Source organism: Nematolebias whitei, chromosome 9 (assembly GCF_014905685.2).
Source record: "Nematolebias whitei isolate Nwh7 chromosome 9, NemWhi1, whole genome shotgun sequence".
Lineage (NCBI taxonomy): Eukaryota > Metazoa > Chordata > Actinopteri > Cyprinodontiformes > Rivulidae > Nematolebias > Nematolebias whitei.
In genome coordinates, this window is record NC_056506.1 from 26,145,229 (window position 1) to 26,164,064 (window position 18,836).

Sequence of the window (18,836 nt, forward strand, 5' to 3'; positions counted from 1 at the left end):
TATATGTATATATATGTATATATATATGTATATGTATATATATGTATATATATATGTATATGTATATATATGTATGTATATATATATATATATGTATATGTATATGTATATGTATATGTATATGTATGTATACATACATACATGCATCCATGCAAGTATGTGTAAGAGTACCACTGGCTGCAACTCTCCTCTCCAAGATGGCCACTAATTACCACCAGCTGTAAGCCATCTACCTGTGGAGACACTGCACTACACAAGGCTTCAGTTGAGTGGTACTCTTCACTGGAACATTAAGCCATACGTGTTTATGCCCCTGGCCAGTGTTTCTGAATTATATGAAGATACTTACCTTATTACTTATTTCAAATAACACATTACATGACTGGTAGAAAAATGTTTTTATTTGATCAGGCACATGAGGTCAAGTATAAAAAAAATGACTGAGTTATATAACTATTTATCAATAAATTTCATACTTGGTTCAATTTTATGTGAATGGTTGCCTAATCTATGATGTAGAAAATGTAAACAAAAATACATTTAACATATTAATTAGTGTTCAGTCTTAATAGTTTTTAATTTTGATTCATTTGTCATTTTTAATTGAAGGGGCCTTTCATCGTATTTATTTTCCACACTAAGAAAAAAATAAAATTTTATGCATTTCTACCATGACTTGATCCATTTCAAACTCAGACACATTTCTTAACTTTTCAGTCAAACCTGAATATCAGATGTCTTCTGTTTTTTTCACATGATCTTGTTTGCAGAACTGTCATACAAGCTGTGCCCTCCCTTTGATGTACAACAACAAACTCACACTTTCAGTGACTTAGAGGGTGACAGATGGGCAAATGTTTCCCAGTCTCATCTGTGTTCAACGCATCGGACTGGAACAAAGTGTGCCCGTGTTAACGCCGGTCAGTGAAACTATGAATATTCAAAGTGCATTTTAGCCCTTTTTTTGTTGTGTTGTCAGCAGACTTCTACACCCCCCACCCCCCACCCCAAACATCTGAGAGAATATGTGTACCTCATCTGCGTGCCTTGCCACATTTCAGAATATAAAATAGATGGTTGCATCACTTCCTCAAAACAGCTCAAAGGCTTCATCAACATTTGACTGACAGGAAGACGCGAAAGAGTAAAGTGGTGACAGTGGCTTATAAAGTCAATAGGAATCCTTAAGTAGCGACGGGTTGTTTTCTTGATGATCATGAGCCGACTCCTTCACCACAGTTTCAGGGTTTAAAAAATAAACTTTTAACATGTTTGTGTATTTTTGATTTCTTTTTACCATTTAGGCAGCTCTCAGTCTTCTACAGCATGTTGTCTATTTTCAATTTTCCTTTCCAGAATGAGACATTCAAGATGTTACAATAGAGATCCTTTCTGGGACCCAATCTCTAAATATCAAACGGACTGCAGCAGCAGTTTGACCCTACAACAAGCTTTAAAAACATTTGCATTTCTGCTTTTTCTTACTGATGAACAAAGATGAAAACAAGCAGGCACAATTCCAATTTTAGACCAACTGCAACTGTAAAATCCTGAAATGTTTGTATGCTTAAAGTCAAATGTAAAATGCAAAACCAACCAAACCAACCAGTTCTAAATACTGAATGTGTTGACAGGGTCAAGTTTGATAAATGATGTGACAAATCAAAGAAGAGAACATTTGAAATGATGAGATCAATAAAGTAAATTAGGAAAATATCAAAACTAACATATATTTGTACAGTTCTGTCTCCAAATGAAGTTGCTCTAAATCACGTGACTGCCAACAACAAAGATCTTCTTGCTTGCTTCTTTTTTTTCTTCGTTTGGCTTTTCCATCTTCAGAGGTTGCCACAGCAAGTCATCCTCCTTCATCTCACTCTGTCCTCACTCCAACTACCTCTGGGTCCTCTCTGACTGCATCCATATGTAACCCCTTATTTGGCCTTCCTCTTTGTCGTTTTCCTGACAGTTGCATTTCTAACATCCTTCTAACAATATACCCACTGTCCCTCCTCTAGACATGTCCAAACCATCTCATTCTGGCCTCTCTAACTTTATCTCCCAGTTGTTCAACCTGTGCTGTACCTCTGATGATCTCATTCCTAATCTTATGCATCCTTGTCACTCTTAAGGAGAACCTCAGCATTTTCATTTCTGCCACTTCTAGTTCTTTTTCCTGTCTTTGTGTCAGTGTCACTGTCTCCAGACCATACAACATAGCTGTCTCACATCTGTCTTGTAAACTTTTCCTTTGAACTTTGTTGCCACTCTTGTTGCAAATCACTCCTTGAACTTTTCTCCATCCACTCCATACTGCCTGGACTCTCTCTTTCACCTCTTTACCGCATTCCCAATTTTCCTGGACAGCTCACCCCAAGTACTTGAAGTCATGCACCTTTGTGACCTCTGCTCCTTGTGGCCTCACTGTGCCACCTCCCTCTCTATCATTCACATACATGTACTCTGTTTTACCATGGCTGACTTTCAGTCCTCTTCTTTTAATTGCATACCTCCACCTCTCCAAGTTCTCTTCCACATGTTCCCTGCTCTCACCACAGATCACAATGTAATCTGCAAACATAGTCCATGGAGATTCCTGCCTTACCTCATCTCTTAGTCGGTCCATCACCAGAGCAAACAAGAAGGGGCTCAGAGCTGATCCTTGATGCACTTCCACCTCCACCTTGAAGCTATCTGTCACTCCTACAATACATCTCACCACTGTCCTGCTGGCCTCATAACCCAACTCTGTACATCACCCTTGTTCTTAAAAATGGGCACCAGCTCAAGACTCCATTCCTCAGGCATTTTCTCACCCTCAAATATGTAATTGATTATTTGATGCAAAAAATAACCTCACTGCCATCTCTCCAAGATATTTCCAAACCTACACTGGCTATGCCATTAAGTCATACTGCCTTTTCCTTCTTCATTCTTTTCAGAGCTTTCCGACCATCACCCTCACTAATCTTTACCACTTCCTGATCCACAGCTTCTATGACCTCTACTCTTTTTCTCTTTCATTTTCTTCATTCATTAGCTCTTTAAAATACCCCTTTCATCCTTGAGCCAATCAAGAATTTATATACAACACCTCACTGAACTCTTCTCACACCTAAGTCTTTGTCGCAATAACAACTAGGGTTGCAGCTTGCTTGCCCTACTAATAACCCTTAGCAACCTCATGAGGTCTACCAGCAAATAAGGCTTCATAAGACTCCTTCTTCAGGTTGACAGCCTCCCTAACCTGGGGTGGCCACCAATGGGTTTGAAGATGGCCACCACGAGAAGCACAAACAACTTTGTGACCACAGCTCAGAGTATTTGTCTTGATTACGGAGGCCTAGAAACTTATTTATGAAAACAAAAAGCCAATGTGGCAGCAAACAACTTACAAGATTAGAACTCATGAGAATAGCACAAGGGGGACACCAGCCCAGACCCACCAGCCAACAAGGCCTGATAGGACTCCTTCTTCAGTTTGACAGCCTCCCTAATGTGGCGTGTCCACCACCGAGATTGAGGATGGCCATCACGAGAAACACCAACAATTTTGTGGCCACAGCTCAAGGCAGCCACCTCACCAATTGAGGAGCGGAACATGACCCACTCTGACTCAATATCCCCCGCCTCACAAACACAAATATTAATAAACAATAAACCAACAGGAAATGGCCCCTGGGAGAACTCAGTCAACACAAAAAAATTCAGTTGCACGGCACAAAGAGCATTGATACGTGAAGCAAGAGTTTAATAGGACAGACCCAGAGACTGTTCATCATGGGACAAGAGTTCTGGCAGATGCCCCAGAGACTGTTCATCATGGGGCAAAAGTTCTGGCAGATGACCTGGGATCCGTCCGTCACTGGCAAGAGTTCTGGTGGATAGCCCCAGGCCACTCCAGAGTGGAGCAACTGTTTGGGTAGCTGGCCCTGAAACTGCTCAGCGAAAGCATCCTCCTGGTCTCTCTTGGAGGAAGGCGAGTGAGAGGCATCCTCCAGGACCAGGACCGGAGTGGGACTCATTTTCAGCCCTGGAGTTTCAGCTTCAGAGTGGTCCACTTTAGATCAAAACCTATTATTATTAAAAGCATGTTATAATTATAAGCCTACATCAGGGACAATTCTAGAATCTGCCCTTTAGGGGAGCTTTTAGCCCCCCAGTGCTGACAATGGCTCTTAGCTTGAACAATGTGGTGACCATTGGCGACAGAAACTTTTTTAATGTCATTTGGGGGAGGTGGGCACACTGGTGGGGGGGGTCTGGGGGGTCCTCCCCCAGAAATTTTTTAATAAAGTAGATGCCATTAACTGCATTCTGGTGAATTTTAATGGGCTGTTTAACATTTAGTTTTGCCTACATAAGTAACACTTGATTCAATAAGTATTTTTGAGTTAATGGCACAACAAGAAGTAGCCTGACCAACAGCTCTCCTTGGGTGAATAGAGCATGCTCCACTTCTCTCATGCATCCTAGCCAAAGTCTAAGAAACATACCTTAGTGTAGCCTAAGATAACTTTTAGGAAGAAAAATCACTAGTCAATATGAAACAATAATAATAATCACTCCTTCTTACCAATGGCCTAGCATAAAGCTATATGATCATCATCCATCATGTTTATTAGTAGCTTAAAATACCTAATTAAAACTCCAGTAATGGGCTAGGTCTACTGTAACCTTACCCAGTTGTAGGGTCAAGAGACAAACATGTAGCATTAACACAGTATGAACAACATTCAGGAATTGTTTCTATAAGAACATTATCAAATATTTTACATGAACTGTAAGATCGCTTTGCCCACGAGGAAATGTAACACAGGGTGAGCTAACCTGGGACAAACTAACAAACAAAATAAATGTAATGGTGGAGGTAGTGAAGCTCATGGTGTTACCTGAAGCATTTAGCATTTGGTCTTATCGACCAAAATTAAGGCAAAAAAAGACAGGAAAAAAAATTCTAAGCTATAAATAACTTTAAATAGTTACTGCAGTAGATGTTTTCATGCCACAGAGCGACACAGGGTAAGAACTCACAGTGAAATTCAATATGTAAGAGTTTAAATTTTACACACACAATCTATTAAACACTTTGTACAAAATCAGTTTAGTTTTAACAAAGACTACATATACATAACAAAAAAGGTTGAATCATGTCATCTGGACTTCGTTTTTTTTGTTAAAAAGAAACGTTTCGCCCCTCATCCAAGAGGCTTCGTCAGTCTGAGGCCTAGCCATCTGGTATTACCCAGAAGCCACCCTGACTCTTGTGTTTCAAGCCTGCCTCAGATACCCCTGAAGTCTGGCCTTTTCACTAATGGTTTCAAAAACACAAAGTTTGTTTTCTCAGTCATCCAGGTATACTACATATACTACATATACATATTTCTACATATAAAACACACAAAACAAAGCACAACTAGCTTTAAGCACCTCTCTCAACCATCTGGAGAAGGTAAACACCTATTTGAGAATGCTCTTCATTGACTACAGCTCAGCATTCAACACCATAATCCCATCCAAGCTGGTTTCCAAGCTCACCACACTGGGCCTGGAGAAGTCCATCTGTTGCTAGATACTGGATTTCCTCACCAACAGACCACAGGCAGTGAAAATCGGCAGTCACCTCTCCTCCACACTAGTCCTCAGTACCGGTACACCTCAAGGCTGTGTCCTCAGTTCACTCTTGTACTCTTTATTTACACGAGTATACCCCCAAACATAGCTCTAACATCATCCTCAAGTTGTTGTGAATTAGCGCTATATAAATAAACTGAATTGAATTTAAAATAGCCTCTCTCTTAATGTCAGCAAAACAAAGGAGATGATAGTGGACTTCAGGAAACAGTGTGGAGGTCAGCACTCCACCATCTACATAAACAACGCTGAGGTGGAGCAGGTCAGCAGCTTCAAGTTCCTCTGCGTTCATGTTACTGAGGATCTGTCCTGGACTTTACATACAAACACTGTGGTCAAGAAAGCCCGACCAAGACTCTACTTCCTAAGAAGATTAAAGGAGTTTGGTACAAACACCAGCATCCTCACCAACTTTTCTAGGTGCACCATGGAGAGCCTGCTGACAAGCTGCATCACAGGGTGGTACATGAACTGCACCAGTCAGAGCCGGAAAGAACTATAGAGGGTGGTGCAAACAGCAGAAGACATCACTGGTAGCAGTCTCCACACCATACAGGACATCTACCACAGCCGATGTCTGCGTAAAGCACACAACATCATTAAGAACCACACCCACCCAGCACAAGGACTCTTCAATCTACTGCCCTCAGGTAGTCAATACAGGAATCTGCCATCACGTACAAAAAGACTCAACGACTCAGACAGTTATTATCATAAGCTGTCAGATTACTGAACTCTCAATAAAGTTCACTGAACAACACTGAACACTGAACAACTGGCAATAACATTGCACCAAGCCACATCTGTGACAACTAATATGACTAATATTATCTTGTGACACCTAATATTTTATTACTAATGCATTATGTGGCTGTATCATGTATGTACCTTACCATCATAATTCATCTCAATGTTACTCACTACCTGCGCAATAATCTGTCACAACCTGTGTAGTTTATGTTAGTTACGTGCAGTATACATCATGTGAATTTAAGCTTATATTACTACCTTGAAATACTTATTCATACAAATTCATCCTACTTGCACTGTTATAAAAAAAACAACTTGCACTGTTATATTCTATAATGTTGTTGTTTACTATTTTTTCTTTAAGACCTTGTAAATATTGTATTTACTTTTTCACTTTTTGGTACTTTATGTTGTACCTTTATTGAATGCTTTTGTAGTTCTTGTTTGTTTGTTTGTTCATTGTTTTAGTGAGTCTAATCAGTTCTCCACATGGTAAATCAGATGTGGTAGCTACTTCCTGTTTATAACTTGTGATCAGCTGATGGGGTCGGTCCCCAGCTTTTTACATGTTTTCCAAACTCCGTTTAATTTTTGAAAATTAATAAACTGTATCCCACCCTCTAAACTCTCAGGGTAACACATGTCTGGATTACCTGTTCTCCACTGACACTGTTTAACCATTTTGTTCTGGTGATTTTTCACAAACCCCTCTGACTGCAGCGTCCAGGCTGTAGCCTCAGGTAAGGGGCGTTTACCTTCGGGACAATTTGAGGTTACCGATTGGTCATTTGCTGACACGCCTACTGGATTGATTGACAGGTCGCGCAGAGGAGCCGACTTGTGGAAAGAAAGAAAAAAACAGAGCTGCAGCCCTGCGGTGGAGGCAGGGCGGCCCAGGAGCAGCGCCAGCGTGTTCTGTGTTTATATGTTGTTAATAAAAAGTTCTAAAAAATAAAAAAACAGGGAGGCACGGCCCTGCAGCCCACAAATCAGACCGGCCCACCGGGAAATCTCCAGACCATCCGGATTGACCACTCCGGGCCTGTCCAGGACCATATCGGAGATGATGGGTCAACAGAGGCTGCAGCAGAGGAACACACAGAAGCAGTGGCAGATAATAGGAACACAGAGGCTGGGGCAGACAATGGGACCATAGAGGCTGCGACAGACCATGGGATCACAGAAGCTGCTACAGAAGATGGGACCACAGAGGCTGAAGCAGACCATGGAACCACAAGGGGTGCAGCAGAGACTGTGGCAGAAGAGCCAACTGAAGCTGCGGCAGAAGAACCCACAGAGGCTGGAGCAGAAGGATCCATGGGATGCCACAGCAGGAGCTGCAGCAAATAGGACCACAGTGGAGGGAGCTGCAGTGGACTATGAATCAGACGTGGCTGCAGGAGCATATGATGAGATTAAGGTGGCGGGAGCTGAGGCGGAAGGAGAGGAACCAGGAGAGGTAGCAGCTAGAGATTTAGAGCTCACCAGAGGTCTGGGCAGATGCTGGAAAATTGGGGATGATTTTAAAAACTCGGCAGAAAAGGTTTTATGAATATAAATTTTGACCCAGATATTTACAGTAAATTTCTTAGTCTGTGGTCATAAGTGTCGCAGTCAGTGTATGGTTGTACAAAGGAGGCAGGCAGGTTCAAGGAGCTCAAAGTAAAATGTAAACTTATTTATTAAATGGATGAAAACTGCTGAAGTGGTGGCAAACGATTTACAAAATTTAGAAAAACTCAGGAGGACACAGGAAATCATGAGAGGGACATGAAGAGGCCTCAGACTATGACAATAAGCTCACAAGTTAATAGTAAAACCTTCAGTTTGGGATGGAGAATTCAATTTTATTAATAAGTTAAACTGTTTTGGAAACATTATTGTCAAAAGCTGTCAAAGCCCTGGCTAAGGAGAAAAGAGCCCTTTTAATGATTTAGGTTTTAAGTTAATCTCGTGTGACATGACAGCTTTTTGAAAATATCTTCTGCAGAATTATTCATCATTTAAACAACAAGCACGTGAAGTATTTGTTCATTCTCAAGTGTTTGATCTATAGCAGTTTGAACTACTAACTGAATTTACCCAGAAACAAAAATACATTTTTGCAAAGAATTTGACATTTTCAGAATAAATGGTCTGACTGAGTGTTTTAAACGGAATAAACTGGTAATTGTGGAGGCTTTTAGTTCTTTTTATTTTTCTGCCTTACTGTTCTTTTTAACAGAAGTGTGAAAAAGGAATTGTCTGTTTTACCCCTGGAGTTAATCCAATCTGAATCTTCAGAGAGAGGTTTCCTGGTAGATTTTTCAGAGGTTTACCTGAATATCAAAAATTTTGTTTTTTTTTAACAGAAAAAATGCTTCAGCTGTCAAACATTCAAATTTTTTAAAGCAATTCATCAGTTAAATGTAATTTACATGATTTGGTGAGCTCCCCTTCACAATCTCAAAAGAAATACAGATAAAGAAAAGAAAACACATCTAATGAAGTACATGGTGGTAATCCATGAGTGAACTCTGATGTGAGCCTGTTTGTCTTTTGATGGCTTTGTTGGCTAGACTGAGTTAAACCATCCAGTATATAGTGTTCTTTTACCCTTCACTGAAAACAACAGAGTGAAGACAAATGAGGCTGACTGCTGGCATAGATTGAACGGCATCGTTTCATCTTGGCCTCCGATAAAATCTAAGTTGCTTAATTAGGCCAAAACACACCACCTTCCACCTCAGGAAAAGATGTGTTGATACTTCGCAACAAGGATACAAACTAAGGAGGGTAGCTATTTTAGTCATTCACATTAATGTGCTTTAAATTTTAAAGATTGTTTGGTAGATATAAAATAAAGGCAATCCTCATCAGCAAATTTGGTAGCATATTGTGAAGGTTGGTGAAGATTCTCAGTCATCCAGGACATGATGAATTCAAAAAGCGTTCAATACAAAAACAACTGGACTTTATTTGTAACAGAAGACGTTTCGCTCCTCATCCGAGGAGCTTTCTCAATTCAAAGAGCAGAGAGTGAGATACAGGTTTCAGCCTTATAACCTGTATCTCTCACTCTCTGCTCTTTGAATTGAGAAAGCTCCTCGGATGAGGAGCGAAACGTCTTCTGTTACAAATAAAGTCCAGTTGTTTTTGTATTGAACACTTTTTGAATTGTGAAGGTTGTCCTTCAGAAGGTCAAGTTGTTTAACTTTAAAAGTTTCTTATTTGAATTTTGATTTCACAGGGTTTCATGCAAAACTGTCTTTGAACAGGATACAGAACCCAATGTTATCTTCCACTAATTGTGAATAATTCCAAGAATATATTATTACTATTAATATTACAGTCACGGTTTTCTCCAGGCTACAAGGAATGAGTCCAATGTGCAGCTCCTATAGTGAGTACAAACATATCTTTACACAAAAGAATTTACGCAAAATCAAAAGGAGCACTTATTCAAACAACACTACAGACCATTAGGGACATTAATTAATGATTAGACAATTTTTTTTTTAATCTTGAAAAACAAGTCAGAGAACAAACCCAAATGATGCACCTGAAACTCTGATGGGACAAAAATCACTGACTCATTAGAAATGAGGATAGAAGCCATTAACTTCTATAGCAGCCTCTTCTGCACAGCTGAAAGCTGTGATTCAGATAGCACAGCTGAAATAGTGGTAGCATTCCCTCAGCTGGATGAAGGACAGGCAACCACCCTAGACCTCGTCTTTTTTTAGGAAATAACCAAAGCAGCCCAACAACTCAGTGGCAGTCGCTCCTCTGAAACTGACAGCCTTCCTGTTGAGTTTTATAAATGTTTCTGCACTGGAGGGAGTTTGGTTGCCAACAACCTGGTATACTCAATGCTCTGACACTGGTTTACCATTCTGGACCCACCAAAAGCGCTTGTGATGGACATACATAGGAAACAGATTTATTCCAGTGAGGTCTTCACTGAAAAGGACCTGCAGTGCTGTTTCAAGCTGTGTCTGAATGAGGCCAGGGACTGATAGACATCTACGGTCGTATCACAGCCTTTGGACTCCAGACAACTTTGGACTCTTTCTTTACCAAGAGGACCAGCTCTGGCCTGAGATGGCCTCAGTGCTGCTCCACATGGTAGAAAGTTTAAAATATGGCAAACACTTCTTTCTCATCCATCTTACAGTTATAAAAACAATGCAGACAACTTATTTATATTAATCTGTTTTACAAACTTGGAAAACTGTCTTCCATTCAACAAGGGGTTGTTGTCAGCTCTACAAGAATGTTGGAAGGGAGCCTCTGTTCTACAACTCTTATTCTGAAGTAAGCATGGCTTTGCTTTTCTCTCTTTCAAGCTTCACATGGAAAACCTAGTAAGGAAACTGAAAGTTAAATTGGGTTTCTTTTTCATAAATAGATCTTGTCTAACTCTGAACGCTAGGAAATGCCTTGTAACTGTGACTTTCCTTCCCTCCATTGACTAGGGTGACATTATCTGTATGAAAACTGCTACAAGCACCCTATAGATGCTGGATGCTGTCTATCACAGTGCATTAAGATTCATAACTGGTTGTAACTACCGTACCCATCATTGCACCCTGTATTCACTGGTTAATTGGTCACCATTAACTTCACGCAGACTCTCTCACTGGTACATTTTCATCTTTAAATCACTTCTTGGTCTGCTGCCTTCATACATCTCCTCCTGCATGTCTCTGCATGAGTGCAGCTACAGCGTGCGCGCCCAGGACATTATTACGTGCAGTGTCCCCTCAGCGAGGACTGAACTTGGCAAAAGAGTCTTCTCCTACTCCGCTCCTGTTTCTTAGAATATCATGCAAAAAGATCTGAAGCTCTCGACCTCAAAGAAATGCCTATGACTTGTTTATAAGCATTGTGGGAAGATTCTTTTTAATAAAGAGGAACATCTAAGCTTTTTCAGTAATGAGTCTATTCCTGTGTTCATCCACAGTGTTGGATGTAGCGATGAATAAGCGCTCACTCTCCACATTTGTGCAGGGAGCAGACAGCTCTTGCTATGCTAGCAAGTTTGGAAAGCATTCTTTATTGGTTTCCCAGTATTCCATTGGTGAAACACTTCGAGAGATGGGTGGCTCTGAAAAGTAGATAATCATCTCTGATGGTGTTGCACTGTCGGTGCAAGCCTGCTGCATGGTTTCTTCTGCCAGGATCTCACCAAACATTGAAGACAAGGATCCCGGTTGTTGCACTTTCTTTGCTGGCTCCCCTTTGTTATTAGTTTCATGTTCTTGGTTTGGGTTGCTCTCAGTGCCTTCTGTCATCATATGAAGAAGCAGTCTGTGTATTTTGGTCTTGAGAACTTCAGAATAAAATCTGTCTTTGTACCTTGAATGGGTGGGTGGGGAAGAACCACGTTAATTTCGCCTGAAGCTTGTTGTTTCAGGCCACTTGAGAATAAAAGCATAACTATATTTTAACCAACTTTATTTTATGTTTTCCTGTCTGCTGTGTTTGTTTGTTTCTTTTGTACAGCACTTTGGTTGGCCTTGCTGTTTTAAGTGCTCTATAAATAAATTGGTATGGTAACTATGTACTGTATATATAAATGCTTATTTTTGTTATAATTTGATGATAATTTTCTCACCTTGGGTCTATGACTGTTGCCAAACTGTAAAGGGGCTCCTCTTCAATGTCAGAAAATCTTTTGGTGACAGCTTCCAGCAACGTGACCTTAGTTGTCTTCACACCATGATGATCTGCTGCAACATCTTTGGCAAGGAGATTCTTTAAAACCATCACAGAGGGTATGACATCAGCAGCAGATGCAGTTGATGAGCATATTTCCTTAATCAGCTCTTCAAAATGGTCCAAGAGTGTTATGTTTTCGATCACAGCCCACTGGGAATATGTAAAGGTCGTAGGTAACTCAAAGTCAGCTGTGCAAATGCCCAATGTTCATTTTTGCTCAAGGAGACTGTGGAGCATAAAATAGGTGCTATTCTACCTTGTGCTGACATCTTGCAGTCTTTTGGTGGACTGACTGAGTTGTTTCTTTACACTCTGAAGTCTGGCATATGCTAACGGAGAGTGCCCAACAATGCATCTCCCTTTGGCGATAATGTCACTTATACTGCGCTGTGAGAGAACTGCATCATGGATGGCCAGCTGCAGGGTGTGTGCCATACACACCAAACTTGGTAATCCAGCATCTGTCATAGCTTTCACCATGTTTTGGGCATTATCTCTCAGTATCACATGTACCTCGTCTTTCAAAATGTGCCATGTTTGAAATATTTTTTCAAAAATGGCTGCAAAAGCTATGGCATTATGAGAGTCAGAAAACTTCTGGACATGCTGAACAGCTTTATGACGTAGAAAATCTCCATCAATCCAATGAACTGTTAAACTAAGCATTGACACAGGACTGATGTCCAAGCTCCATATGTCAATCATGAAACTTAGAGGATGAGGCATCTTCTTTAAGGAGAGGTTCGATGTAAGAGTGCACTGTCTGGTTGAGCTCTGGCAGGGCTACGTCTGTGAACTACGTCCTAGTACCACGTAGCGGGGCTCCAAGTGAGAGAGCAGTAGGCGGAACCCAGTGTTTTCCACCACTGAGAAAGGCTGGTCATGTAGCCCAATGAATTTAGATATTTTTCAATTTATTTGCTTAGCCTTCTGACCGTCACGCTCATACGGGTGAGTGTTGCCAAGTATGGGCTGTATTAACTGCCATCTGACTGTTGCTACTCCAGGTGTCTTCTCCTTCTCTGCAGTGAACCTCAAAAACTCACCATACTCCAGTAGGTGTTTGTTCTTTAAATGTCTTATTAAATTTGTTGTGCTGAAGGATTTTAATGTGCTTCCCCCGCAAAGTATTTTTTGTTGCATATGCTGCACGATGCAAACTTTACGTCACTCTCACAGACGGTGTAAAAGTTCTACTCGGCAGACACATTTGTTCATAATTTGCAGCTGCACGTCTCTGCAGTGTGTGTGTGTGTGTGGGTGTGTGTGTGTGTGTGTGTGTGTGGGGGGGGGCATTATTACATGACACACCAGACCTCAGCAGGCTGCAAAGGTGATCAATTTTTGTGATTGGCAATGAAAGACATTGATCTGTATATGTCGATCACATCATTTGAGAGAGCTATGCTTTCTAGATTTTATATTGCATAAAAGCGTAGTTTCCTCAAATGACTGGGGTGGATGAAGATTAATCTAGAGTGGCCGCAGTCATCACTGGCCACCTGTTGGCTTCGCCATTGAACCTGGTAGTGGATAAAATTGCTCCTTTCACTCACCAGGATCAGTCACTGTCTTGGACAAACCAATAAATAAATATAAAAGTGCATCCCTTCTTATACAAAGTGTAACTCCTACCCACTTTTATATCTTGCTCCATAAATTATCTTAACATTAAAATGTGCTTGCATTTCCTGTTTAGTTCCAGTTGGAAGAAAAAAAACATATCTTGAAATCTACAAACATTCACTATTCAAATTCTTCAGCAACGGGACAATGGTACATTGTTTCTTTATATCTAAATGAGTCATAGGTCATCCTATGGAAATCCTAGAAATCCTTTTCTAGTTCAAACAACAAAAAATGTTTTACAAACTTTATTAAACTAAGCTATAAAATGCACATTTTCTTGTAGGTGTTAGCATTCATACATTAACCTAGTTTAGGAGAAAGGGGGCTGTAAAATGTGTGTACATAACAACATAAAAGCCAAAGCAGTGAGGAAACAGCATTTGACCCAGAAACAGGAGCTGTGATTGATGAAGAAACCAAGGAGACCTAATCATTAGGTCTTATAGGAGAGTAGTTAATGATAAACTTAGAATTAAATACTAGACCATAAATAATGATGACTTAGCGGAGAACAGACTATGGAACAACTATATTAATGATTCGGGAATGAATTATCTTTTAAACATGCTATCCAAGGATTGTTGACACCTCTTTTATGAGACACTCCTGATTAATCTAAACCAGCGACAGAGTTGTGATACATAATTCATTATTCAATACTCAGTCATTAACTACCCTTTTGTGCACCCTTGAGTAAAGTTTTACATAATAACTAGTTTTTTATGTCGTGCCACATTACTTTATGGCACATTAGTTGCTCAGCTTGATGATCAAAACTTCAAGCATCTTGTACTCGCTAACATCATTAAGACCAAGTACAAAAGGTACCTAATGATGTTATGGTGACCAGTAGGCATGTCCGTTGAGAGTACCACTGTCTGTTTAGATATTTAAATTTGAAATCTGATTTCCAGACGTAACCCTTTAAAAATATAGACCTTAAAACTTAATTTATTCATGAATAGTGAACTTTTACTTGTAAATATTGGTCATGCTCATACCAGTAGAAGACAGGTTTTAGTATAAATCTTCTTTAGCTTTCTTAATAAAACCTACAAAATAAAACTTTTCTATAAAAAAATTTAGATTTTACTCCGAGCATTTAATTGTATATTTCAAAACATAAGCGTTTTGACAGTTTTCCGCCTTTGTTTGATCAATCTTGCACAAAAGATCTGATCCATGATTGGTTCTCAGATGTAATTACTATTTTCAACCACTAACTGATTATACAGTAGTAGTTCATTTTAGTATTTATATACAGGCATTTTAAACCCTTCCCACACTCTTGCAATGTTCCTAACAATTTTATAAACTAAACACTCTAAAAGAACACAGCATGTCATGATCACCTCTCTCTGCCACCTGCCATTCTCTGCTCCGCCCACTTCCCCACTTCTCTGCTGCAATCACACTCGTGCTCAATGCTCATCCCTCCCAATGTCTCTCCTTCTGTGCAAATAAACAATTTAGATTTAATTACTGTATTGAAATAGTTTAAATAAACAATCCATGTTGCAAGAGCAGCTTTATTTTAAATAATCAAGCTCGACCAGAACCAAGACTTTAGTCCCCCTCGGCGAATGGCCAGGCCACCGGGAAATATTCTGATACTCCGAATGGACAGTTCACCCCCAGCCTGCTGCAATCATTTAAAATAATTTATTTCAAATGATTTTGGACCTGTGATTGTGCTTTTATTATTTATTTTATTTTTTTTTTTTGTGCACTGCTCTTGTCTGATGCCTCATGCCTGAAGACGTCTGCTCTGCCTTCAGACCACCAATTGAAGCTAAAACCCTCGGATAAGTTTTACATTTCCTGCCTCCGTGTGAATGACTCATGCTTGTTTGACCACAAACTCAGACCCCGGACTCTGAGTTGAGCTCTCAGAACCACACTCCACATTCTGAGTGTTTGTGACTTTCTCTTACATTTCACGTGATCCATCCGTCCAAACCTCCGTTCCGTCTGACGTCATCACAGCTTCGGATTCTCCACCACTTATCGGGTTCTACAGTGACAGCTGACTTTCTCATCCTAATAAAACTTTAAATTTAAATTTCAATCAGATTCTGTTTCAAGGGCCTATAAATAAAAGCTGTTTACTGTATGAAAAACTCGAAAAATATTATTTTGACTACTTCTGTAATGAGTACAAAGACAGGATAAAAATTATTTCATTTGTGATTTCAATTCTGTTGTTGAGAGAAGTTGAAATTTGTCATTTCAAAACAGATAAATAAAGCACTCAAGCACACTCTTCATCTGAATCTAAAAGAATACCCAAGTGTCCTAGAGTTAATCCATTCCTTGAACGTAGGTCATTTCCTACCTGTTGTAGAATGTTCCCTATATCTCCTCATCTTTCACATCTTCTACAGTGGCGCTGAAGCTTATATTCCTTATCATGTAGTTGACCAGGTTCTTTGATAGAAAATGTGCTGCTGGTCCCCCCTGTACACTGAATACAGCAATTATCTTTCCTGCTGAAAAATACTCATCTTTCCTAGACGTTGTTATACAGAGAACATAATTATTGCGGTTAATTGCTACTTAGATATGCTTATGAAAAAAATATATAAGCAGATGTTTATTAACATTTTGATTTTAATAGTACAGTAGTCCCTCGATTATTGCGGGGGTTACGTTCCAGACGGACCCGCAATAAGTGAAAAAACATAAAACCGAAACGCTATATTTATTATTTTAGTATTTATATCAATTTTAAGACTTTATAAACCCTTCCCACACTCTTGCAATGTTCTAAACTCTTAAACCTATGCCATTTTAACAACATACGTATATGTACTGCACAGTAGCTACTACAAAATTTTATATGGGGACTCACCATCAGGACAGCACGATGGCGCAAGTGGTAGAGCTGCTGCCTCTCATCGAGAAGGTTGTACTCCGGTGTCCTCCCACAGACCAGAAACATACATGTTAGGCTGATCGGTAACTCTAAATTGTCCCAAGGTGTGAGTGAGAAAGTGAATGGTTGTTTGTCTCGTTTGTCTCTATGTGGCCCTGTGATAGACTTGCAACCTGTCCAGGGTGTACCCCGTCCCTCGCCCAGTGATAGCTGGACATTGGCACCAGTCACCCCCATGACCTAAAATGGAAGAAGTGAGTAAAAGTTAATAGATAGGTAGATGGATGGACTCACCAGCGTTCAGCCGGTACTGGTCCAGTTCTGATCGGCTCTCTGCAGTCGTTGAGCACCAAGACAATTTTAGAGGGAACCGGACATTCGGAAAGTCAGCACAAAACCACATGATCCAGATCGAGTCCAAATATTCCAGAGAAATCCAATGAAAAAAGTCTGGATGAGCTTGGGAGAAGACACTGGACCTTCAAGCAACAACTTCCCACTTGAGAGGCTCCCTGGGCAGGCAAGCAGCACTGAGATTGACCGATGAGGATGGAAGCAGTCTTGGTCTGGTTCTGACCGGCTCTCTGCATCCACTGAGCACCAAAGTGACTATGAATAAGGACCAAACGTTTTAGTCAGTTCAGAACAGATCAAAACTTTTTCTCCATTTTGACAGAAAGCAGCGGGCTGGAAGCACTGTTGAATTCTGGGAAGTGCACTGGTACCTTGGGGGTAATGTAGTTCTTTTGGACTGGCAATACAGTGTAGGCTTATTGAAAGAAAACTACAAAATGTCGGCGCCTGTCCGTAGTATTATTATTTTTCGTAAACTTTTTATCTGTACGGTCCCAATTAGGTGTGTAATATAAAAGTTGACAATCAATGAAAAACCGAGAAAGAACGAGTCTGCAAAAGTCAAACCGCAAAGTAATGAGGAACTACTCTACAATCACTTCTCTAAAGATAAAAAGACCCACCTCTTGAACTGCATACAAGATAACAGCTTTCTGGAGGTCTGTCGAAGATTGAACGATTTCTCAGATGACTCATGAGAAGTGTCGGGAAATCACACCTTGGTCCACCTGTATCCAACCCTTCTTCAAAGCAGCCAACGTCATCATTCATTCGACAGGTTAGTCTCATTGAGTCCCTGGGACTTATTTACAAGAGAGACCTGTTTTTACCAAAGAATGATGACAACAGTAGACAACAAAGACAACAGTAGACAATCCTAAAAGACAGCATACAAATTGAGAACAAATGAAAGAAAGTGGTATTAAAAAGATGAAACAAAAACATGTAAAGCGATGTAGAATACTAAAAACAGGAACATGTCTGCATCATTAAACTTAATGAACATGTTGTTCTTGTCAGCAGTCTGTGTCTGTGGACTTTCTCCACATTTCAGCCGGCTGGCTCCATGGAAGATGGAGGGAAGCAACACCCAGCTGGTTCCTTTAGGCAGGCTCACAGCAGCTAGAAGAAGACACGAAGAAGACTGTCCCTCCTCCCTTTAGTTACAGTTTTACCTGATTCTAGAAAGGGGGGTGCCTATGCAAATAATGTCCAATCAACACAGTTTACCAACAGTGAGTGTAAACTAAGTTGCATAAATTAATTTTGATGAAATAACTCCTCCCCTCAAAGTTTGGGGGGAGAAACAATGACTGCTTTCTTTACCCAGTAATACTTTAAACCTTGCTTTCAAACATAATTTCTTCACAGATGTAATGTTTACTCATTACAAAATCAGTACAACTTTGTCACCACTTTAGTAGATGTTTTCTGGGAAGTTCTCAAAACAGAGGAAAATAGAAAACACAAACTCTTTTAAAGGAACTCTGTTTCTATTTAGCTAATAAGAAAACAGTTTAACCTTTTAACAAATAAAATAAATTAGAAAAAGAAGTTAAACTTTCATTTGTCTCTTTTCTGTGTAATTTGGTTACGAGTGACTTCACTGCAATACTGGTAAACAACAGGGGTTCTGTCTGAAGCTTTGGCCACTTGGCCAACTCCCATTGTTGCCATAGCGATCACACACCTCTTGTTGCCCTGGGGTTATGACAAAGTTCTGTCTTTCGTTGAATGTAGATTACAGAGGAGTCTGACTGTCTGACACAGTTCCATGGCTCTTTGAATATAGATTGTGAGGAGTCATCTGGGCGGCTGTGGCTGAGTGGTTAGAGCAGTCGTCCTCCAATGCAAGAGTTGGGGGTTCGAATCCACCAGCAGTCACATGCCG